The sequence below is a fragment of the Mus musculus genome, chromosome Y, assembly GCF_000001635.26.
Source record: "Mus musculus strain C57BL/6J chromosome Y, GRCm38.p6 C57BL/6J".
NCBI classification, from domain to species: domain Eukaryota; kingdom Metazoa; phylum Chordata; class Mammalia; order Rodentia; family Muridae; genus Mus; species Mus musculus.
The window spans coordinates 89,068,226-89,093,297 of NC_000087.7; positions in this window are offsets into that span (position 1 = coordinate 89,068,226).

Sequence of the window (25,072 nt, forward strand, 5' to 3'; positions counted from 1 at the left end):
AGAACCTATAGCATAGGGGGATAATTGTAGGCTTCACAGAAATTATAGTTTTCGTTAAAAAATACACACAGATTACTTCTCATCCAACATTCAAAACTAAAGATTAACTAAAGATGTAGCTCAGTGGTAAAGCACCATTAAAAGTTATAAATTTCATCTTCAGTGGTGAAAACAAAAACAAAAACAAAAAAACAGCAAAAAAAAACAAACCCAGCAAATTAAAAAAAAAAAAAAAAAAAAAAGCACCAAAGAAACAAAACACAGCAATAAGACTAGTAAATGAAATGTCAGTTCGTCCAGTGTGCCAAATTAGCTGCAAATTGTAAAGTGAGCAAGAAAACCAATTTGCTGTTGTAAGGAAACAAGCAAAACCACCACTAAGCATTTTAGGAGCCTAAACTTAGGCATGATTAGAGAAATAGAAAAAGAAACCAAACAAACAAAAAACAAACAAACAAAAAATTGCAGTGTCTATAGCAACAAAACAAACCTTGAAGAGTGGCTAGAGAGATGGCTGTTTTAGTAAAATGTTTTTCTTGAAAATAAAAGTGGGGGCCTAGAATCCACTTCTAAAATGCAGGCTGCCAACCAGTGCTGAGTAGGTGGAGACAGCTTGCTGGCTAGCCGAGGTAGTGGCATTGGTTAGCTGCATATTCAAAGAGAACCTATCTCAAGTTTTAAGTTGGGTCAGTCAGTGGTGGCACATGCCTTAATCCCAGACGTTGGGAGGCAGAGGCAGGGAGATTTTTTATTTTGATGCCACCCTGGTATACAGGGTGAGTTCCTGGTTAACCAGAGCTATACAGATAAACCCTGACTTGAAAAAAAAACTGAAAATGAAAAAGAAATTTGGAATATAATTGAGAATAAAACAGATGTCTATATCTGGCCTCCTTATGCACCCATATACTGAAATGTATACACTCCATTTTTATCCTGAAACTATTTATGATTTACACAATCCATTAAAATTATGTTTTTTTTGTTGCTGTTTTGTTTGTTTGTTTGTTTGTTTTTCTGTTTCTGGAAATAGACAACATTAACAAAGTCATTTTTTATACTCTCCATTATATAGTAAAATTAAACATCTATCGTGAGAAATGGTCCAGCACACGTTAAAACACACACAGGATAGGAATGGAAAGATGGCTTAGAAATTAAGAACACTTGTTGCTTTTGTACAGAACCAAGGTTTAGTTCCTAGAACCCACATAATTCTCAAAATCATTTTTAATTCTAGATCCAGGGATTTTGGCATCCTATTCTAGTTTCTAGGGGAACTAGTCATACATGTTATATAAATACAAACATGCAAAAACACTTTAGTTTAAAAAAAAAAACCAAAAAAAAAAGAAACAAAAAAACAAAACAAACAAACAAAAAAAAAAAACAATTTAGAGTTACACAGAACAGTCCCTTCATCTGAAACAAAGTAGGAGAGTCGTCTTTGGAGTTCATTTTATTTTAACTTTCAAGTTAGTATTGCAAACTTAGAAAATGGAAAGCCTCTGGGTAGTAGTGGAAGTTAAAATACTACCCGCTTTTTGAAGCTTTAATCACAGATGACTGAAAGAGCCTCTCTTACCCTTAGTACTCATGTGCAAACACAGCCAATCAGCAATGGGCTTGGCTGAGATTATTTTCCTGCTGTTCAAACCCTGTTACCCAGTATGGTGGCTACAAAGAGTTCTTGAGGAAGCAAAATTCTTGAGGAATCATGGTAGGATGAAGTCTCAGTGGAGGTAGTCAATTGTCTGTTGGTTAATCCTGGTTCAGCTAGGGGTCTGGGTGGGGATGAAGGTGGAGTTTTGGAGGTGTTTCTTCAGGAGTAATGAGATTAGGTGACCCTCACTGGACTCAGGAAGTTGCTACTTCCAGGTTCACAATCGACCTTTCCCACTTAGGCCTCTGCTGAGAAAAACTGAGAACTTCACTGTAAGTGCAAGAGTTTGAACAGACTAGCTCCTAGCAGAAATCAGGAAGGCCAAGGAAATGGAGACCCTGAAAGTATTCTTGGGGACTGGGGATGTGAGGTGTGAGTAAACTGGACTTCACTTAGTGGATGAAACAGACAAAACCCTCTTCTGTGCAACTGCTTCCCACCAGGAATTTATTAAATAGAAACTGAAGACCAGTCTACATTTTAACGTGTTGTGATAATGCCACATTGCCGAAATTTCTATATATAGGTTCCAAACTGCCTCAAATACTAGAGGCTTCTCTCAGCCTCAGAAGTGCTGGGAATTCAGACATAATTCAGACCAGGCTGTCTTTATTTATTTGTTGTTTTGGTTTAGGAAAGTAACCTCTAGCTCTATATCTCAGGATTGTCTGAAACCTCAATTGCAGCCTGGACTGGCCTTGTACCTGAAGTCCTCAGCCTCAGAAATGTAATGGGGCCCGAGGAATCATGCCTTCTTTATTTTTTATATCTAAATTTTGGGGGTTTTTATTTTTCATTCCTGAAGATTGAAACCAGAGCTTCTTGCTGTAGCAGTAAAATATTTGTCCAGCCAGGAAGAATTTTATATTTAAGATTTGTCTTAGATTTGTATTGTGATGAAAAAGGTTGAGGAGCTTGGTTGTGATAAGAGCAACTATGATTTTATTTGGAGATTGAGATGCAGACACATTTACTCTAATTTATCAAAAAACTAGCAGGAATGGGAAAAATTTAGATCATCCTGTGACTAGATGTAAACCCACCTGAAGACACAGTTAAAGCCATCTGTGTGTGTGTGTGTGTGTGTGTGTGTGTGTGTGTGTGTGTGAGTGTGTGTGTATTTATTTACATTTCAAATATCAGCCATTTCCTGGTAAAATCCCAGGAAATCCCTATTCCATTTGACACTTGCTTTGTTTCTATGAGCCTGTTCCCTCACCCACATACTCCACCTCCCTACCCTGGCATTTGCCTACACTGGGGCATGGAGCTTTCACAGGACCAAGGACCTCTCCTCCCACTGATGTCTGACAATACCATCCTCTGCTCTATATGCCGCTAGAGTCATGGGTGCCCCTCTTTGTTTGGTGGCTTAGTCCCTGAGTGCTCTGGTCTGTCTGCTCGGTTCATATTGTTGTTCTTCCTGTAAGGTTGCAAACCCCTTCAGCTCCTTCAGTTCTTCCTCTAACTGCTCCCCTGGGGACCCCATGATCAGTCTGATTGTTGGCTGTGAGCATCAGCCTCTGTTCTTGCCAAGCCCTGGCAGAGCCTCTCAGGAGACAGTCATATTATGCTCCTATCAGCAAGCACTTGTTGGTATCCACAATAGTGACTGTGCCTGGTTTCTGTATATGGGATGGATCCAAAGGTTGGACAGAATCTGGATGGTCATTCCTTAAGTCTCTGCCCTGATCTCCACATTTCCTATCAGGAATATTATGTTCCCCATTCTAAGAAGGACTGAAACACCTACACTTTTGTCTTCCTTCTTCTTCAGCTTCATGTGGTCTGTGAATTACATTTTGGGTATTCTGAGCTTTTAGGATAATATCCACTTATCAGTGAGTTCATACCATGTTTTTTTTTCCTTTGAGATCACACAGGATGATATATTTTAGATCTCTCCATTTCATGAAGGCATTGTCTCTGTACCATTACCATACATTTTTTTATCACTATTTCTGCATAATACAGCTTAAGGTCAGGGATGATTCCCCCTGAAGTTCTTTTATTGTTGAGAATAGTTTTGGGATATTCTGGAGTTTTGATATTCCGAATGGTTTTGCATATTGCTCTTTCTGTCTCTACGAAGAATTGAGTTTAAATTTTGATGGAGAGTGCATGGAATCTGTAGATTGCTTTTGGGAAGACAGCCATTTTTACTAACTTAATCTATGACCATGGGAGACCTTTCCATCTTCTGAGATTTTTCAGTTTCTTTCTTCAGAGACTTGAAGTTCTTGTCATAGAAATCTTTCACCTGCTTGGTTTGAGTCACATCAAGGAACTATAATTTGTGACTTTTGAAAGGTGTTGTTTCCATAATTGCCTTTCATCCTGTTTATCTTTTGAGTAGAAGAAAGGTACTGTTTTGTTTGAGTTAATTGTATATCTAGCCACTTTGCTGAAGTTGTTTTTCAGGTTTATGGGTTCTCTGATGGAATTTTTGTGGTCACTTAAGTATACTATTTTATTATCTGCTAATAGTGATATTTTGATTTATTCCTTTCCAATTTTTATTCCTTTGACCAATTTTTGTTTTCTAGTTGCTCTGTCTAGAACTTGTAGTACTATAGTGAATTGGTAGGGAAAGAGTAAGAAGCCTTGTCTAGTCCTGTCTTGTCTTATTTTAGTGGGATTGCATCAAGTTTCTTTCCATTTAATTTGATGTTGGCTTCTGGTTTGCTTCTATATTTAGGTATGTGCTCAAAATTCTTAATCTATCCAAGACTATTATCATGAAGGTTTGTTGATTTTTTTTTCAAATAATTTATCTTTATCTAGTGAGAACTGTGTGTGAATTTGCTTCAATATATGTGTGCATGTTTGGATGTGTGTGTCTGTGTGTGTGTGACAGATACATATATATGTATCTGATGAATCCGATTGTTTCATAACTTCTCATTAGTTTCACAGTGTCTCTTTTTCATTTCTTTTTTTCCAGGACCTCTGCGTTGCTCAGAGTGGGGTGTTGAAGTTTCTCACTATTATTATATGGGGTACAATATGTACTTTGAGTTCTAGTAAAATTTCTTTATGAATTTGGTTGCCCTTGTATTTGGAGCATAGATATTCAGAATTGTGAGTTCATCTTTGATGAATTATCCTTTGATAAGCATGAAGTAACATTACTTACCTTAAAAAACAAAAAAAAAGTACTTTGTGAACCTCCTCTTTTCACAGTAGGCCCTCTTGACTACTGAGGCTTTTTTGTAACAGCTTTGAAGGAATTTTAAAAGGAAAAAAAAATAGATGTAAACAATTTCACAGTTCCATGTACTCATAGCTAAGTGATATGTATACAAAATTCTGTACATGAAACATATTTTCATTGATCCAGTGCTAATTTTATATTAAGTCAGTTTCTTTTCTAGGAGTCTTCTGTGCTTCCTTCTTTATATGGCACAGTGCAAAACTGAATTCTTTAATGTAACCCTTATAACTTATTTTTAAATTTTATGTTATGGTTATTGTTTTTTTTTTCTTTCACGTGTGTATGTGCACAACTAGTGTGTCTTGTACCTGAGGAAGCCAGATGAAGGCCTTGAATCCCCTGAAACTGAAGTTATAGGTAGTGAGCCACCTTGTGGGTTTTGGTACTCCAATCTCAGAAAGCTGGAAGGGAACCAGTGCTCTTAACTGCTGAATCATCTCTCCAATCCCTTCATTGTTTTTTTTTTTCTTTTTATGAAATGAATTATGTAACTGTAAGTGGAAGACAACTTACTAAACAATGAGAGAATGATACTCAGATTCTAAAGTATCTGTTTTAAATTATATGTAACTGAATGCTAAGTGAGCTTTCTCAGAAGACAGTAACTTGTCTTTGAGATATGGTGTCATTATGTAGTTCAGGCTGGCCTGCATTTTCCTATTTAACCTATGCAGTCTTTACACTGGAAATCTCCTGCTTAAGCTTCCAATACTAGGATCATACACACACAAAAAAACATCTTTACATGGCTTACTAAACAATGCTCCTAATACCTATTTTTGGACTTATTTATGTGTATTAGTGTTTTGCTTACAGTTATATATGTGCACCACATGTGTACCTGTTGTTCAGATATCAGTTGATTATTTCAGATACCTGGAACTGGAGTCAGATAGTTGTGAGCCACCATATGAGTGCTAGACACCAAACCTATGTCCTTTGCAAAGAACAGGAAGTACTCTTAACTGCTGAGCCATATCTCTACCCCCATGAAACAATATTATATTTTTAAAAAATAATATTTTGCTTCTTTCAAGTTACCCATTTTACCAAATTATTTTTTTTCAACTGAAGGATTTGCTCTATTTAGAGGAGGCAGAATAATCATTTAATAATCTGATTTTGTCTAGTACTATGGATGGTGAGAATATTAAACATGTACACCGAAATATAGCTTCATCCTAGTTACTGAAAGCTAACTGTGCATGCTAGAAAGGTACTAAACATTTTCTGAAGCATTACAATTTTCATGAACTGCAGCAGTTACTGATCAAAAGTTCCTACCATAATTTTCTTCAAGTGTTTTTTTAAAGGATATGTTCTGAAATATAATTACCAATTCACTTTAGAAATAATTTTATTTTGATTAAAAAAAAACTTGGAGATCATTGTTTTAAACATAGATTTTAACATTTTTATCTATTTTTATTTATATAGGTATTTTGCCTATAAGTATGTCTGTGAGTCATATACATATGTACCTGGTGCATGCAGAATTTAGAACAGGGCATCACATCCCTGGAACTGGAGTTGGAGATATTTGTGCACATTATGTAGGTGCTAGGAATCAAACGCAGGTTTGATTCTGACAGGGTATCATTTGTAGCTCTGTCTGTCCTGGAACTCAGTATGTTGACCAGGTTAACCTGGAACACACAAATATCTCTCTGCCTTTTCCTCCAGAATACTAGGATTAACATGGGAACCAATATGACCGGTTGCCCTCTTATTTTAATTGAATATTTTAAACAATGGGTCTAACAGTTCCACAGTCAAGTTTGTTCTTTCAGTTGCATCATCTTTTTTAGATTTGGAAAAGAATTAGCCTTTATTAAAAGTGTTTCCTTATGAAGAATTAAGTATACTTTTGATCCTTTGTTTTGTGCATTTGTTCTTTTGAAAACTGTTCTTGAAGCTCAAAATTATTTTCCTTACAGAAATTAAAATTCAGATAAGATTAGATATTTCTTATCCAAAATACATGGACTGTTTTTTTCTATGTTATGGAACATTTCTGTAGACTTTACAGGTTGAACATCCTTCATCTGAACATACCAAACCCTAAGTATTCTAAAGTATGAAGCATGTTTGTGATATCTATCATTTAATTTTAAGTTTCCATAGCATTATTGAATGAAATTTATCTATATCTATTTTTACTTGAATACATGGAATCATCTAATTTTTCTTCAAAATGACTCTTTATTTTTAATATAGATGACATTTATAAGACGCTTCACATAAAGAGAAAATGGATGGAAACTTATGTCAAAGAATCTTTCAAAGGCAGCAACCAGAAATTAGAAAGATTTTGCAAAACGAACGAACGAGAGAGGTAGAGTTGTTATATTTGTAGGGTCAAATGTGTATCATTTTAAAAATTATATGTGGCTGAAGTTTAAAAAAAAATTATATCATGTCTGATTCTTTAGTAAAAATGTGTGGCTTTGATTTTGTCTAAACAGTTAACCCTATAACATCATGCCTTCAAGCAAACTAAATCTAATTCATAGAAATCTATGAAAATTTTATTTTCTGCTTTAAGTCAATGTTAATGAGATTTAAATTTTAATTTACATTCATTGTGGAAATACAGAAGTCTTGCACATAGTCTTAGGAATGTAATTTATGGATTATTATGTTTAACAATATTCAAAAGGAACAACTACAATTACATATGCAGACAATTTGTATATTTTAGTTGACATGTTTTGCACTGTCTTTACTAAGGCAATGTATGAAAAATAAATTAGAACTTATATTTGGTAGAAAATAATGAAAAAAAAAACACATTGAAATATAATTAAATTTTGTACATGTATATATATATATATATATGTGTGTGTGTGTGTGTGTGTGTGTGTGTTACGTGTGTGTTGTGTGTGTTTATATTTCTTTAATTTTGAAAAGCTAAAACGTAAATGAAAACCTCTCTGATAATATGTTAGCGGAAAAATCTATAATGATTTCCCATTAGATATTTTATACTGCTATTTTTCTTTTTATAGTATGAAATGTTCAATTGAATTTGTTCTGAGTGTTCATTTTCATATTGGTATGAAATGTGCCTGCTTTTGTTACTGTGCTTTACAGGAAGAACATCAACAACAAATTTTGTGAGCAGTATATAACTACATTTCAGAAGTCTGATATGGATGTACAGAAATTCAATGAAGAAAAAGAAAAATCAGTGGTTGGTACCATAAAAAAAACTTAATATTTAACCTAGTATTACTAAGTAGGAATGGAACAACTAGCCTTGAGTTGAGCATATGAAACTAAATTAAGTTCCATTATCTATCTATCCTTGCTTCTGTTCTAGTCTTACTGAGATATAAACTATTGATTGCATACTATATCAATGAAAACGACTAGGCATTTTATGGTATACCAGATCATAAATTTTCAAGAGGCAGACATTTGCAGAAAGATCAAGAGATGATTACCAGTGACTACAAAAAAAAAAAAAAAAAAAAAAAAAAAAAAAAAAAAAAAAAACCACAATATATCAGAGTTCAAAGAAGAGAGAAAGCTTATTTATTGGTTTCACCTGGACTCTGTTGTTTATATTAAAAAACCAACTCAATTTGGTAAATCAGTTCTTACAGTCCTAAATTTAGTAAAGATTTAGTAACAACAGAGGATGGAAACAAACAATCTCAACAGCCCTGGAAGAATTTTCCTGTGGAAGAATATCAGCAAACAATTTTAGATCACGTCTCCATTACTCTACCTGTAGAGTCATCACCTGGTTTCCAAGTAAGATCTGAGACAACGATAATCATATTAACTATTTTATTTTATTTACTGGTTAATAGTTTGGAAAGTATTCAATTTGAAAGGAACAGCAAATTCATTCTTGCCTCAGAAGGCATTGAGGAACCTGCCATTATGAGTCAGTTCTGGAAAGAGATAGGAACTAAAGATAAATAATAAATACTCCAATTGAAGACAGTTTTTAAACATTGGACTCTGGATGACATTTCAAGGGAAAGTGATCATCCCTGTAAATAAGGAGTCTAAAGACAGAACAGCAGGGTACTACAAAATTTGTAATTCTGCATATGGCAGCTGGTGAGAGGGAGCCAGTAAAGGAAGAGAACCACTGGTAGAAAGAAAACTACCATGAGTGAAGGAAAGTTTTAAAGAAGAAAAGATCCCTAAATGTGTCATATGCTGCATGTGGGCCCAATAAGATTGATTTACAGGGCTGGATGATGGTTTAATTGGTAATCTTTCTCCCGTGTAGGCATGGAGACCCCAGCTTATATTCCCTGCATTGGGATGAATGCCCACACCACCACCAACAACAACAAAATAAACAACAACAAACTAGCAACACTAAAAACAAACCACCACCACAACAACAAAAAAAGTTGGTGTGGTTGTGAGCATTTTAAAACAACCAATCTCAGATTTAGTTCAGAGAAAAGAAGATCTCCAGATCTTTGTAGCCACCAGGTGTAGCATAAATGATGAGCTCTAGGTTTAGTGAGATTCTGTCTCTGAAACAGTACTGTGAAATCAAAGATGACACCCAATATTAACCCTTTGTCTCCAAATGTATGCAGGTGCACTTTTTTTAAAGATAAGCATTGCAAATTAGAGGTAATTTTACTTAATTATGATGATTTGAGTGCAAATGTGAGGTAAAAAATTGATCACAGTGAATAAAGGGCAAAACAGGATTGTAGTAGCCCAAGGTGAAAAGGTGTAAAGGGCTTGTCTTAATTTTTTTAAAATGCAAATTATCATGGTTGTGCGCAACCCTAAAGAATACAATGAGAACTTTATGTTACTACTTCTATATGTTGCTTGAGATTGGAATCTAGAGAAAACCAATCTAAGCTTCCAAGACTAGGATTTTACCGAGTTCATGTATACATGGTGCATGCCTATAAACATAAGAACTTGGGAGGCTAAGGCCAGTCTGTGCATTATGAAAAACTCTTTCACATTAAAAAAAATTCCTACCCCACAATTGGTAGCATAATGTTATTTCATATTATTGTAAATATATATATATATTTAGTCAAAATAGTTGTTAAAATTTTAAATCAGTTGGAAAACTATTCCTTTTAACTTTCATATAGAATTATTTTTGCTCACATAAATGTTTTAGTATTAGATATACATTTAGTGTTTTATTGTTAGACTGCCATGCATGTTGCATGGCAGTAACAACAAAAATAAACAGAATTGTTATACTAATGTTTTCCTTTTACATTTGTAGAATAGTTGTCAAAAAGAACAACAAGCATTGAAACTGTCCAAATGTAGTCAGAACCAGACCCTGGAAGCAGTTAAAGAAATGCATGAGAAGTCCATGGAGGTATGTTGCACATGGTCCATAAAATGACCTTAGGAATCTAAATATGTTTTAATAATCATAAAGTTTTAACTACTTATTATTTTGAATTATTTCTTACTGAAATGACTGCTATTATCCATAAAATCCTAATGGCTTTGTATGAATTATTAAAGATATAAAATGATAAAATGGGAATTTGACCTCAGATGTACCTCATACTTTAATAACACTATAATTATCCTGCTTTATTAAACATAACCCTAACACTAACCCTAATCCTAATCCTGACCTTAACCTTTACCCTATACATCATCTGCACAGAATCTTTCATATTTGTATCCTTGGGAATTTATTTAATAAGAGGTACTTTTCTGTTTTAGGTTTTGATGAACTTGGGGACCAAGAACTAAGATATGCTTTTTGGTGTAGATGGTGAACTGAGAAAAAAAAATGTCTATGTTTGAAAGAGCCATCATGGAGAATAATCTGAAGTACTCTTCTACTTTCCCATCTTCAGAAAAATGAAGCATGAAAAATTTTCACTTGCTGGTATATATATAAAACAAATAAAAAAATCTCTAACTTTTTTGTTTCCTATGAAACAGAGTTTTAAAGTTTCTTTAATCCTTGTTATTCTGATGATTCTGAGAAGGAAGTTAATCCCAGTGATGTGATTACAAAGTTAACTAGCAGTTATACCTTTAGAGTTAAAATAGAACTTCTTTATTTTTAAATATCTTTAATCATTTTCTTGTTTAAGTGTAAGTGCATCTTTATATTAACTTCCAAAGGAAATCTAAATGAATATGTGAATGGTATATAGTCCCGTGGACTGAAATTCCACACACTAATATAGTTGAATTATTTAAAATTTATTCTTATACTTTTTTTAAAGTCGAGATTTTATTCTTCTCCTAGTTCCCCCTCTTACTGTTCCACACCCCATATCTCCTGCCTATATGCCCCCATGCTCCCAGGGCCCCAAGCCCACAATCCCCATCTCCAAGAGTATGTCCCCACCATCCTGTCCCCTCTCCACCAGACCTCCCTGCTCCCTGGGGCCTGAAGTCCCTTGAGGATTAGATGGACCTCATCTGACTGAGTCCAGACCTGGCAGTCCTTTTCTGTATATGTGTTGGTGGCTTTATATCATCTGGTGTATGAAGCCTGGTTGCTGGCTCAGTGTCTGAGACATCCTGGGAGGTCCAGGTTATTTGAGATTGTTGGTCCTCCTACCGGGTAGACCTCTTCCTCAGCTTCTTCCAGCTTTTCCCCAATTCATCCACAGGGGTTCCCAGCTTCTGTCTATTTGTTGCATATAAATTTGAGCATCTGACTCTTTCACCTGCTGGTTTGGTCTTTCAGAGAGCAGTCATGATAAGCCCATTTTTTGTGAGCACAGAATAGCATCAGTAATAGTGTCAGGCCTTGATGCCTCTCCTTGAGCTTTATCACAATTTGGTCTTGTCACTGGATCTCCTTTTCTTTAGGCTTTTCTCCATGTTTTTTCCTTGCAGTTCTTTCAGACAGGAACAATTCTGGGTTAGAGCTTTTTACTGTGGGATGGTAACTCAATCTTTCCACTTGATGTCCTGTCCCTCCACTGGAGGAGGACTCTACAAGTTCCCTCTCCCCACTGTAGGGCATTTCTTCTAAGGTCCCTCCCTTTGAGTCCTTAGGGTCTCTCACCTCCCAGGTCTCTGATATAACCGAGGGTTTTCTCACCTCCTACCTCAAAAAGTTGCCTGTTTCCATTCTTTTTGCTTTTCCTCAGCACTTCAGTTATGTTCCCCACACACATAATACCTGATCATGTTCACCTTCTTGTCCCATTTCCCACCCAGGCTCTTTCCTCCCCATCACTGTAGTGATTTTTTTAACCTTCTTAACATTTAAAATTGTTTTCATTCATACAGATAATTGAAATTTATTTATTTTTTGATTCATTATCTTATTAGTTTCCAAAGGTAAGAGATACAAATAAAGAAGGTACATTGGGTTGATTTTATTTCACTTCATTTCATTTTTGAAATAGGCACATAGTATGTTGTGTATTGTCCAAGAAGTTCTAGAATGTTTAGGTTCCAGGTGATCTCAGCATTCCATGTAGGTATTATTACAGGTATGTGACAACATACCTGGCTTATATTGTTCTTAAGAAAGTAGTCCCACAAAAATTTCCTATAAACACTTTAAAATTAACATTGCTCTCAGAGATGAAAATATTTCCTGTTAACTTACAAAATTCATAGAAAGTATATTTCTTTCTTGAAAGAAACTAAACTGCTAACTTCAAGGCAGGATAAAAGGACTGATTAGCCCCCTCTCTCTGTTCTAGGCCCAACCTCTCTGTTCCCATTGTTCTTGTTTCTATAGCTCTGTCTCTCTCTTTGTTTTCAGCTAGCCCTCTATCTGTTCTTTGGCCCACATTTTTCTGACCTAATGGTTTTGTTTCGGCCTCTATGCCTCTATACCTCCCCCATTTCCTCACTCCTCTACCCTCTCCCAATCATTCCCTTTATACCAGGTCTGTTCCGTGGTGTAATTTCTGAAGGTCACAACATGCATGGGTCCAGCAAATGTATTCCCTTGCCATGTAATATTTCATAACACTAACACATTAAAAGCAACTGACAAAATCTATAAATATTAGTTTGAGACATGGATTTTTGTATTCCCAAAAAGGAATCAAAACAACATTTCATTTGGCTTGGCCTTCAGATAAATTCAGATAACCTAAACTTACCTAATCACTAAGAATGCTAAATTATGCACTTGTTTTTCTCCTTGCAACAATGTATGTCTATCAGTGCCCTTTGACACAAATAAATCCACAAACTTGCTCCATTGACAAGAGCATTGCTCATTTAATCCTGTGATAACAAAAGCAGGTGCAGCAGGAGCAGCATCTGCCCTAGGTCCTCTCAGGAGCTCTTTCTTTTATTCACTCTCAAGAATCACTAGAATTTCAAACAAAAACTATCTGCAGCTGGGGACAGACATGAGATTAAAACAAAACAAAATAAAAAAAAACTACACATATAACATTGCTGGGTTTTTATAGGAAGCAAAATTCTCATACATTTTTTCCTATAAGGAGGATGGAGGATCCTACAACTCAGAAGCAAATAAAACTTCCAAGTTTTAGGAAGCTCAGAAAGGGCTAGGTTTGCTGAGGCCCTCCCAAAGGCAAGAAAAGAGGAACACAATTGCTGGGGTGATGTTTCGCCTACCTCTTCCTGGTAAAGAGAATTCAACACAGTTGAATTCTTTTCAACAGCTTAAGAGCAGGAATGCCTCAATGCTACAGGAACCCCAGGAACCCAGGGAGGACTGCTTAAATACACCCCAGCACTGGGGAGGGCTATGCGTCCTGCTAGGGTTGGTCAGTCTGCAGACATGTTAATTTGCATGCACCCACTCAGGAGGGGTTGGTGCCAGATTTGGTCTAGCACCTGCTCAGTGGTGTTGTTTACTGCGATGGTGTACCGGAGACCAGCACCATCTTTTAGGTGCTGGCTGCCTACAGCATGAACAGATTTTTTTTTTAACTACTTGCTTGGACTGATCTTCCCCTGCTTTGTGGGCCCAGCCTGCTAATTCTGTTATCTACTGTATTTGTCTGACTCATTTGGGATAAGGATTTACTTGGACCCAGCTTCATTTGTCACATCCACTTTTCAAGTATAAAAAAAATCACATACTCCATCTACCAACATGGGAGACATTATTTTTTGATATGCAGTTTTCCCCAACAGTGGAATGACAAGACGACCAGAGCCATCCCTTAGGACAGGGACAAATGATCCAAAAGTTACTATTCTCTAACCTAGGACAACCAGTGTCAATAATTTTATATGTCTCTGCAAACCTAGATTATGGCTGATCAACTTCATTGAGTCAGTGGTAGCACTCAGAGTGGGCATACAGGCTAAATGATAACTATATATGTGAACATCCTTCAACTCTGGCCAGATGTACCCCTAAAGCCCATTTTTACATTTCCTACTGGAAGCACATCTTATGAACAACCTGGCACTACAAGTGCAAAAATGGTGCTCCTTCAAAAGGAGCCTTCTGCATCAGACTGTCAACTAGGGACCTGGAAACATTCTAATTTCAATATCACTAACTTAAGAAACCCCTGACAGAATACTGGCTGGCAGATTGGAAAGGGCACGATCACAGGGTCTGTGTTAAATGTCAAGAGAGTTTCTATCATGCATTAAGTGACATCCAGATCTTCCATTCTTTTCATGAGGAAATAAAAATTAGCCCATTTCTCATTGCTCCCATAGCAAGAAATCTGTTTTTGGTCCTGTTGCCACAGACCCTCTGGGTCCCTCTTTCTGCATGGAAAGAGTCACTAGTCCGAGATGGGCAAAGAGTCTGCGAATGACAGAAAGATGAACACGTGAGATTGTGTACTATCTGTATGTCATTTGTCAAATTGAGCATCAAACTTTTTATACACAAGAAAATAGGGAAGTTAGGTGACACATTGGCAAAGTACAAATGAGGTTACTGGGTGCTTAATGGCTCTTACACAAAACAGAGGAATGTAAACACAAAGACAGGCAGGAACTGGTCAATAAAACAACTGAGACAAAGTCAGCCCTATCTAAGGTCACCTAAAGTCTTAGAAGCCAGGTGTGAGGTCTTACACTCCTAGGGCAATGGCTTTCACACCCAAGTCATATTTCTAATTAGGGAGTTTGGCTCTAGCTAACCATCTCATTACCCTAAAACCACAGCCAGATCTACTGCCTAAACCATTGTAAATTCCTGTATGTGGGAGTGATTTGGCTTTTATTCTAAGTGATAGTGTAATACCAAAGGCAATTCTGAATGTCACTGAATAGGCAACATTGAATTCCAAACCCATGGTCAGCTCAAGGACTTTCTATAACATTGGAACACTGGCAAAGGCTTAGCTATGTCAGAAATCAATCTTAAAAGGCACTTATAATAAGATATTACTAAAAGAGAGCACATGGATCTGTACACCAGACTAACAAGGGGATAGGGTATGAATATGTGGGTTATGAGAATGCCAAAGCTCCAGGAGTTGAGTTCATTTTGAAACTCTTTGACTCATGAGTGCTTCCAGGGCTCTTGGACTGCCAAGCAGACTTCACTACAGTGTGCATGTGCGGCATCCTGGTAGACACTAGAGTCCAGTAGCTAAGGGTGTATTTTGGCCATGCATGTGAAAAAACTAACATGGAAGAACTATGGCCTGGATAGATTAAAAAAAAAAAAAAAAGAACTGGATTCCTGTAATCCTTTGTATGAGACAAGGTTCCCCGGTCCTGCTACAAATCTTGACTCACTAAAACTTCAATTATTGGGACTAGGAGTGGTAATAGCACATGTGTTTAAACCTAAGCACTCCAGAGTCAGAATCCTCTGTGATTTTGAGGCTAGCCTGTTTTACACAGTGTGTTCCAGATTACTCTGACCTACATAATGAGATCCTGGACAAAACCAAAACCAAAATTGAACTAATACTTAAGTTGTTGGGGAAAACTGACCTACCTAATGGAAGGGTGATTTAAACTTCAGCTGGAAGCCCCACATGCCTGGGCCAAACATTCTTTAATGCAGTCACTTGGGAAATTCAATGGTGTGGATTCCCAAACCACTTTGAACAAAACATCTATTCCTTGTCTAGTTTCTCTAATCTCTGACAGGACCGAAAAAAAATGTCAATGCAGGTATCAGGTACCATGCCCTTTGTGGGCTATACTGGATATGTTGGGTACACAGCCTCGATTATACTTTTTCTCACCTAATCAGGATTGTGTGTTTTGGGGACTAGCTGTACAATTTTCTTCCTGTTCCAACTTACCAGAGGGGACCATTTAGAAATCTAAAGTACTAGCCAGGTGGTGGTGGCACTCGACTTTAATCCCAGCACTTTGGAGGCAGAGGCAGGCAGATTTTTGAGTTCGAGGCCAGGCTGCTGTTCAAAGTGTGTTTCAGGACAGCTGGGGGTATACACAGAAACCCTGTCATGAAAATAAAAAAAAAAATCTAAAGTACTGGTAGTCGCAAAGTAAATGGTGTGCCCTTGAAATTGGCAACTAAAAATAAAATGAATGGCAATCTGAGTGTAAAATTCATTAACATGATCCAGCTACCTGGACAGAGTCCTGAGGCTACCAAACTCCCATGTATATGTGAAACCATATTAGCAGTATAAGACACAGTTTAAATAATTATTAGTATAATATTATTTTGTGACATAAAATTATTAACTGTACAATACAAGAAACATTGAATTTATTACTACTATAACTCCAAAAGCCCTTAATATACATTTGTATAATAGTATCCTCAGAGGATTGAAACCTTCCACCCTACAGGAAGCTCCTTAAGCAGAGAGATAAACAACTCAAAAGAAATCCAGGAAGCTCTTTAAGCAGGAAGGCAAACACCTTCAAAGAGCTTCAAGGAGTCCCTCAAACTGACAAAAGTCAGTAGGCTTCTCCCTGCCAGAGAAAGGAATAAAAGCTGAGAGTCCCTCTCATATGCAGAAAGATGAGGTACAAAAGAGAAATATGAGGCCAAGGCTTAGAGCATTTCTCCCTGGAAGGTAAAACCCTGGACAATCCCCAACCTTGTTTTCCCTAATCTCTAAAATACATTCAGAAAGAAGCTCTTTGTTCTCTATAGCCAGCAAAAAGCCTTTTTGTTTCTGTGCCTTACAGCCAGAGATGTGATAATTGTAGGAAGACCTATAGGGATATGGAGATAGAGAGGATATGCAGACTACTCCCCACCCATAGCCAAGTTTACTCCCAACTCCTCCCAACTCTCCCCATCTCCTCCGAACTCTCCTCCCAACTCCTCCCAATTCTTCATCTAGCTGTTAAAACCCCCTGTTCTTACTGCTCAGGGTCAAACTCCCCTGCCCTGCAAGGCAGAAGGAGTTTGTCCTCAGCTAGATTTAGTAAAAACTCTTGAATTTGGCATCAGGGGGGGTTTTCTCTTGAGTCTTTGGGGTGCTGGCCAGCTCATCCTAGGACTTGAGTGGAGGCCCAGCTTTTGGTGGTCTTACATGTGGGTGCTCATTTGCTGAGATTTGTGGCCTACCCCAGTTCTCAGAAATCCCCGCTGAGAGGTAAGATCCTGCCTTTGTCTATGTCTTTGTCTATGTCTTTGTCTGCAGGCCTTTTTTGAATTTTGTATTCTTAGTTTACAGTAGCCTGTGCACATGAGAGCAACAAATTCCCTGTCTGGGATGGAGGGGAGTGTTACTGACAGACGTGTCAGGAGTAACTGCCTGCCAACCTGAGAGACATCCCAGAAGGTCTGAGGGAGCTCCAGGGATGCCTGGGTATTTCCCATCGGGGAGCCAATTGAGACTGTGCTCACTCACCTGTCTGTTTCTGTTACTAGGTGCTAATTGAGTGGTGCTCACTCAACCATCTGTTTCTGTTACTGTGTGCCAATTGAAAGGTGCTCACTCAGCAATCCATTTCTGTTACTGGGTGCCAAGTGAGAGTGTGCTCACTCAGTCATCTGTTTCTGTTACTGGGTGCAAAGTTAAGAGTGTGCTTACTCGGCTGTCTGATTGGGTACTGGTTGCAGTTATCGTAATTTATTGTGTGTATATCTTGTTTGTCTCCCTGAATGTGACTCTGACAATGAGACAGACTCTTAGCACTCCCCTCGTATGAGTCTTGTGATTTGGACTGAAATTAAGACTAGGATTCACAACCCGTCTGTAGATGTCAGAAAGAGATTTTGAAGAACTTTCTGCTCTAGGGAATGGCACGCTTTTGGTGTTGGTTTAACACCAGAGGACACTCTTGATTTGATTGTGATTTCTGCCCTTAAAAATGTTGTTTAGGCAGAGGGGACCAGGGTCTCAACCAAATCAAGTGCCATAGAATCTCATCTAAAAAAATTTAGCCAAGGAACCCCCCCATCCTTGTTGAAACCTTGAGTTCAGTGGAAAAAGCCAGACTCCTGAGACCTAACTCTCTGCCACTCAGAGAAAAAAAAAAAACTGAGATAAAAATAGAGGAGTCTGAACTGCAACCCTGGCTCCCACAAAGATATATCCAGAGTTAGAAGAACCTCCACAATGGCATAACACCCTACCACCATATCCCCAACTCGTCCCCTCCCAGACCTCTCAACATGTCTGAGGTGCAGCTGGAGATGTGGGGGTGGGACCAGCAGCTGGAACCTGAGGCTGTTGAGCTCGGAACCTAGAGGAAACAGACTGCACAGTGCTGCCTTTATATACTTACGGCCCTCCTCCATCAGAACCCAGACAACTGCAGTCCCTTTAGTACTGGCCATTTTCCTCTACTGATCCTATAATTTGAAGGCATATCATGCCCCCTTTTCTGGAAATCCCTCTAGCCATACTCATCTAATGTAATCTCTCATGTTCTCTCATCAGCCCACTAGGGATAACTGTCAACAGAATTTGAGCATTCTTTTCACCACAGAGGAGAAAAAAAAGATACTGCTGGAGGCCAGAAAGAACATGCTAGGGGTCAATGAATGGCTGTCACATCTTCTGAATGAAATAGATGCAGGCTTGCCTCTGACAAGTCCTGACTGGGACCCTGAAAGTCCTCACAGTAGGGGGCAGTTGACAGTTTTCCTCTGGGCTCTAGTAACAAGGCTGAAAGGAGCTGGCAGGTGCCCCACTAATTTGGCCAAGGTAAGAGGGATCCTACAAGAGGAAAAGTAGCACCTAGCAGTGTTTTTTTTTGAGCACCTCTTAGAACCATACAGGCCTTACACTCACTTTGACCCTACATCAGAGGGCCAGCAGGCAGTGATGGCCATGGCTTTCATTGGCCAGTCTGCTTCTGACATTAAAAGGTTACAGTGTCTATAGAGTCTGCAAATATTATCTTTGAAAGATCTGGTTAAGGAGACAGAGAAAGTGTACTATAAGAGAGAGACTGGAGAAGAAAAAAGAGAAAGAGTAAAGAGAGAGTCTGAAAAAAGATAAATTATACGAGATAGAAGGCTGTAAGAAATTTAACTAGGGTTTTAGACATAATTCCAGGTGATAAGGAATATTATAGAAAGGGAGGAGGATGTAGGCAGACAGTGTACCTGGGTAACACAGCACCAAGAAGATGTCAAAACTCCAGAGGACCTTCGCAACCACCTCTAGATAAGGACCAATAAAAAAAATGGACACTGGGCAAAAGACTGCCCCCCCCAAAAAAATAGATATCAGTCCTCCCAAGGTCCTTAACCCAGATGACAATGCCTAGGGCAGATGGGCCTCAGGCCCCCCTCCCCGAGCCTAGGGTAATCCTAACTGTGGAGGCGACCACAACATATTTCCTTGTTGATATCAGAGCAGAATTTTTAGTCCTGAAAGAGCCACTGGGGAAATTGAAGAACAAGAAAACTGTAGTAATAGTGGCTACTTGTCAGAATCCATACTCTTGGACCACTGATAATAAAGTTGATTTAAGAAGAAGCCAAGTAACTCATTACTTTCTCATCATTCCTGAATGCTCCACCCCATTGTTGGGGAGAGACTTACTATCAAAATAAAAGCCCACATAAGTTTCTTTTCAGAAGGAACTTCAGTCTCTTGGATTCCACCATCTCTATAATTTTAGCTTGAAAATCAGAAAACTAATATAGATAAAGTGAGCCTCAAACCTGTTAGAGAAAAGTTCTAGAAGGGAACTGGTTAGAGAGATATCCTCAAGCCTGGCCAGAGACTGCAGGTATAAAAATGACAAAAAGGGTGCCCCCATCGTTGTGATGCTCAAAGCTGGTGCGACTCCTATTGGGGTATGATAATACCCCATGAACAAAGAGGCCTTCAAGGGCATCAGACCTCACCTCAAAAGGCTCTTAGAACTGGGTGTTTTATTCCCTTGTCAGTCTTCCGGGAATACTCTGTTGCTACCAGTTAAAATTCAGGCTTCGCCCCGGGAAAGCAGCTAAGAGGTGACCCGTTAGGGGCATACTGGGCAATAAATTTTACTGACGTTAATCCAGCCAAGTACAGTAATAAATATTTATTAGTTTTTTTAGACATTTTTCAGGGTGAATGGAAGCCTTCCACACTAAGAAGGAGACCACCAATGTCATGGTAAAGAAGATATTAGAGGAAATTTTCCCAATATTTGACATCCCTAAGGTAATTTCATCAGACAACATCCCCTCCTTCGTTGCTCAGATAAGACAATTGCTTATAGATCCCAGATTTCAGGACAGGTAGAGCAGATAAAGAGAACATTAAAGTAAACCTTAACTAGATTGGCTTTAGAGACCAGCAGAAAAGATTGGACAACACTCCTAACCTTCGCCTTGTTCCCAGGGAAATTTATACTTACACCCTTTGAACTCCTCCATGGGAGACCTAATGAAGCAGGGAGAATGTTTGACCTGGTGTTCCTTTTTCCCAACCCCTGCCAGCTCACTTGAAGGCCCTATAACTGATCAAAAATGATTCCTGGGAATTGCTGAAAAAAAATCAAACAAAGACACACAGACACACAGACACACACACAGACACACACACACAAACAAACAAACAAACAATACATAGGTACCAGGAACCACAATGGGACCACATCAATTTCAAATAGAGCATCCTATCCTGGCCTGACACCACCTTTCTAACAACCATAAACCCAGATGAAAAGGACCCTAACTGGTGCTTGTGACAAGCTCTGCTGCTGCTCCTCCAGCCTGTGTCTGGCTCCTCCTATTGGCCCCACCGAGGCCCACTGACCCAGCCCTGCTTGCACTAACTGGCCTTGGCTCAGGAACTGAACCTCCTCCCTCCATCCCACCTCTGGTGAGAAACTCTTTAGTCTCATTAAAGCGCTTCTGGGGCTCTCAATGTAACAAATTCTGAAGATGTGACCTCATGTTGGCTTTATTTGACAGCTGGGCCAGAGGTTTAATTTTCCTAGTTCTAATATTAGAACTATTTACTAGAAGGAGTAGGGTATGTGAGACCCTGTCTTATAGCATTTATCCCTGGAAGGAAGAGCCCCTGGACATTTCCCAACCTTTTTTTTTTTTCCCTTGATCTCTAAATAAACATCAGAAAGAAGCTCTTTGTATTCTATTGCCAGCAAAAGGCTTTTTGTTTCTGTGCCTTACAGCCAGAGATGCGATAATTGTAGGAAGACCTACAAAGATATGGATATAGAGAGGAGGTGCAGACTACTCCCCCACTACCCCCACCTATAGCCAACTCTCCTTCCAACTTCTTCCAATTCCTCAGCTAGCTGTTAAAGTCCTGTAATGTTACTGCTCAGGGTCAAACTTTCCTGCCCTGCATGGCAGAAGGAGTTCCTCCTCAGCTACCTGATAATAAAACCTCTTGCAGTTTGCATTAGGTGTGGTTTTCTCTTGAGTCTTTGGGGTGCTGGGCAGCTCATCCTGGGACTTGAGTGGAGGCCCAGCTTTGGGGGTCTTACAGAGTCTTGGTGAAGTTGAGACTAGTTGTCTGAAAGAAGCAGAAACAAGAGGGAGCTAGAGAGCTACCTTGCCTGGAAGAGGTTTAGATCCACTGAGCTACATTGAAAGGATTCTCTCCAACCTGTTGAGCTGTCTGCTCTATTCTCCAGGTTCCCGTTTTTGTGGACCATAGTGGGGTGGGTTTGGTGGTGCAGCTGTCCCTGAGTCATTTCTGCTCCTGTAAGTAACCCCTCACACTTATTCCTGTAAGGAATCCCAGTAAAACTCATTCATCAACCAATTTGGAATTCAGCAACATTTATAGCATAACCAGTTCTAATTCCACCACAGTTAATGCAATAGCCAACATTTGGCCTTGATTATTACAGATTGATTATTTTTGCTTGTTTATTGTGTATATGAATAACTCAGTGAAATTCTACCTTTCTCCCATATGGATTCAGTCCTTGAAATCCAGATGCCAGGGAGCAAAAAAAGAAATTTGACTTGCTGAGCCTTCTTGACAGCTCTGATTTTGCCAACTTTAATGCTTATAGCAGAAACATGGCCTAAAGTCAAAATATTTGTATTTATTTATTCAAATTCATTTGTTCATTTAATATATTCGTGTGTGCCTATTCTCATGCCACAGTACACAGGGTTTTTGGGCATTGCGGTTTTTAGTGTCTTTTTTGGGGTTCTATTTTTTTAAGGTTATTTTAGAGTTTTAGGTTTTTTTTTTCATTAGTTTGTTTTATATTTTGTTTCTTTGTTTCATTTGTTTTTTTAGTAAGACTTCTTGAGTTCTCTTTAGAATTTTAGATTTTTCTTTAGGGTTTGTAAAGTTTTAATTATGTCTTTTAGGATTTTTTTTTTAAGGTTCTTTCATATAAAAAATAATTTTAGGGTTTCCTCAGTGTTTCAGGCAACTTTTTAAAGACATGTTGTTGTTGTTGTTGTTGTTTGTTTTGTTCTTCTGTTTTTTTTGTTGTTTTTTTGTTTTTTTGCTTTTACAATTTTTAAGGTCTTTTTAGGGTTTTTGAGATTTTGGGGAATTTTAAGGCATTTTTAAAGTGTTTTTAGAATTTTTAATGGTCTTTTTAGAGTTCCTGTTTTTTTGTTTGTTTGTTTGTTTTGTTTTGTTTTGTATTTTTGTTTTATTTTTTGTTTTGTTTGTTTGTTTAAGTATTTTCGGGTCTCCTTTCTGTGATGTCCAATGGCTTTAATCCCAGCATATGGCAGGCAGAGGCAGGCAGATTTCTGATTTCAAGGCCAGCCTTGTCTAAAAAGTGATTTCCAGGACAGGCAGAATTACACAGAGAAACACTGTCTTGAAAAACCGTAAAAAGTATATAGATAGATAGATAGATAGGTAGGTAGGTAGATAGGTAGATAGATAGATAGATAGATAGATAGATAGATAGATAGATGGATAGATAGATAGATAGATAGATAGATAGACAGACAGATAGATATAGATAGATAAGATACATAGATAAGATAGGTAGGTAGGTAGTTAAGTAGGTAGGTAGGTAGATGATAGGTAGAAAGGTAGATAGGTAGATAGATAAATATAAAGTATTTTAGGTTATTTTAAAAGCTTTTTAGGTCTCTTTTAGTGTTTGTTTAAAGATTCTAAAGTGTTTTAGGGTTTTCTTTTTTAAGATTTTAGGAGTCTTTTAGGGAGTTTTAAGTATTTTAGAGTTTTTAGGATGGGGGGCTTGAATGACAGGGATTTTATGTAGGGTTTTAGTTTTTTATGATTTAAAAATATTTCTGGATTTTTTGGGATTTTAGGGTTTTCTTGAGGTCTATATTTGGAGAGGGATGGATGTTTCTTGATTTTATCCCAATTGGTCCCTGACAGTCCTTTGTAGGCATTCCTCTATTTTGTGTAAAAGTCACTTATAAGACTATTGCTCCCTTTGAGACAAATTACATTCAGATCCACACTCCTTTGTGTCTTGTCTGTTTCTCAGCCTCTCTTCTTGTTAAATCCTTGCCCACCTTTACTCAGAATCCAAGATATGCCCATGGAGCAAGGACCCAAGTGAGGTTTGTCTGTGGCAAGCTACCTTTCAGTTGACTAAAATTATATCATATATATATATATATATATATATATATACACACTCCAGCTCTATTCAGGTACCCCAGGAGAAGGCATTAGATCTCATTATGGATGGTTGTGAGCCACCTAGTAGTTACTGGGATTTGAAATCTGGACCTTCAGAAAAGCAGTCAGAGCGCTCAACCACTGAGCCATCTCACCGGCCCTATATACCACATTTCATCTATTAAGTTCATAATGGAAAAGAAACGGTTCCATTTCCTAGCTATTGTGAATATTGCAATAAACATGCATTGAACATATATCAGATGTAGGACGTGGGATCTTTAAGTATTTGTCTTGGTGTGTGACAGCTAGACTATCTCATAAGTCTAGTTTTGAAAACCAGTGTACTAATTTACACAGTGCTGCCCATGTTTACATACCACCATGGATACATATGGGAGAGGAAGTAGTCAATTGATCCCCATTTGTAGAAAATGCAATCCTGTCCTTAATAGTTTCAACAGAAAACTTATATACAAACAGTTTCAGCAAATTGGAGTGATACAAAGTCACATTAAAAAATCAACATATTTATATATGCCATCAATGAACTTGCTGAGAAAGAAATAAAGGAAGTAAAAGCCAATTCCTAATAACATTTTTTTAAAAATAATAGGAGCTGGGAAATAGTTAAGGGGATATTGTGCTTGCCACACAAATGTGAGGAAAAGAGTTCAGATAACCCAGTACCGAGTGGTGAGTGAGTGTGTCTGCTCACCTATACTCTGAGCAGAGGAAGACTGGAAATCCTGGGTCAAGCTGCCTTGCTAGACAACCCAAACCCTGCTCAGTAAACAGAGTGAAAGTCATCAAATTACACAGCTTTAACATGTGGTCTGTACATGCACATGCACACACATGAACATATACACTTACATATATGTACAGCTTCATACATGAAAAAACATTATATATACATGCCATTAAGATCCACCTCCATTCTCCCTCATCCACTCTACACACACACAAACACTCACACACACACACACACACACACATACACACACACACACAGAGAGAGAGAGAGAAAGAGAGAGAGAGACAGAGACAGAGACAGAGAGACAGAGAAAGATAGACAGAGACACAGAAAAACAGAAAGACAGAGACTGAGAGAAAGAGAGAAGGGATGAGGAGGAGTCATAAGAAGATAAATTGTAAGAAAACATTAAGACAGGACAAACAAGAGTGTCTTACTGTTCCCACAAAACTCTGCTAGGAGAAATAGCATAAAAGCACAATGGTGTCATCAATACAGCTCCAGTCATGAAAAAGAAAGTACACCAAGGCCCTATTAAATATCCAAACCAACATTTTGTTTGACTGACTTCCAGTGTCAAGCTTTTAACATGCCAA